This window comes from Penaeus monodon, chromosome 34 (genome assembly GCF_015228065.2).
Source record: "Penaeus monodon isolate SGIC_2016 chromosome 34, NSTDA_Pmon_1, whole genome shotgun sequence".
Classification (NCBI taxonomy): domain Eukaryota; kingdom Metazoa; phylum Arthropoda; class Malacostraca; order Decapoda; family Penaeidae; genus Penaeus; species Penaeus monodon.
The window spans coordinates 32,630,989-32,632,431 of NC_051419.1; the positions used below are offsets into that span (position 1 = coordinate 32,630,989).

Consider the following 1,443-nt stretch of genomic DNA (forward strand, 5'->3'; position numbering starts at 1 on the left):
AGGAGGGACGTGATCTCCGAGTGAAGGAGAAAAATCTTAACGTAAAGAAATTTAATTTTTTCCTGAATATTTTTCTTCCTTTTGAGTTTCGGGTCACCTGGGTCGTAATGCCTAATTTGATGACCCGTTTTCATAGTGGTTGTTCAGACGACAGATCTACTGAATACCACATCGACTTTCCTTAACTCACTATTTCAACATTGCCTCTTTGGAAATTTGAAGAAATGCTTTATTTCTCGTCGATATGTCCTGTTTTCCGGCACACCAAGCAAATATATCTACATACATATGAAACTTTAATTAAACTAGATCGAGAGAGATACGGTACACATATAGAAGTTGCCTTGCGAACAGGACATTATCATAATTTTATAATCAACTTGTTTATATACTCATATTTCGGCTAAGATGTAATGGCAGAATGCATTTCTACAATACCCAATCCTTTTAAGCTACATATAAACTTGACACCTATCTATGAACAAATAAGAAAATATTACCGTACAAACTTTGGCCATTTAACAAGAAGCCTCTACTTGCTACTTGTATAGTTTAAATAATTTTTGACAAACGAAGATGAACATTTACACGAAAAAAAAAAAATCCTGGAGATGCTACAGACGACATCTTGCAACATGCTGTATTGACCTTGAGAACAAACAGCTTCAAACAAGTTTCTTTTATGCAACTACAACAGTCAAGCTTCTCTGCCTTAAATATAATGCAGTCTGGTATTATCATCAGCTATACGAACCTGGTTTTTCTCCTTTTTACTCAGTGCTTAAGATATGGATAATTATCGAAATGGAAGCAACGGATATGATTATCTATCTATTACATCTGGAGCCAAATGTAAGGGGTCTTAACCGACAGGTTTTTGTTGTTTGTCGTCAATTGGGAGGATGGGGGGGGGCGTTCAGGGTTGGGGGGGAGATAGGAGGGGAAGGGAGGGGTTAAGAAGGGCGAGGGGAGGGGGTAAGGAGGTAGGAGGGAGAGGGAAGGGGGTAAGGAGGTTAGGAGGGGATGGAGGAAGGGGGTAAGAAGGGGAAGGGTTTTGGCGGGAAGGGGAGGGGGAAGGTTGAACGGGGATAGGGGAAGGAGGGGAGGAGGAAGAGTTCAAGGAGGGGTGGGGGACGGAGAAGAGGGAGTGGGGGGGGCAGGGGTCGAGGAAGGGATAGGAGAGGGATACACAGGGGATAAGCTTATAAGAAGTCAACTTGGCTTCTCCAAGGACAACCTCAATACCCCCTCCCCCCTCTCTACGTGCAGTGAATCGTCAATGTTGCATTCTCAACGAGATCACAAACTACAAGCGTAAAAAAATCCCCTCGAGATATTAAAAGAAACTTATCAGACGCTTTTTAATGAATACCGGTACCCCTCTCCCCTTCCCCCATCCCAGGCCGGCAGATATTGGGAACCACAAGGTGACCCTGCGTAACA

The 1,443-nt window shown here is 43.0% G+C and overlaps 1 protein-coding gene across 2 annotated transcripts in view; it reads right to left on the reverse strand.

Annotated features, from left to right (window-relative positions):
- LOC119594748 (fructose-bisphosphate aldolase-like) overlaps positions 1 to 1,443 on the reverse strand; it is a 9,204-nt gene that overhangs the window by 3,115 nt on the left and 4,646 nt on the right. The gene's annotated exons all lie outside the window — the stretch shown is intronic.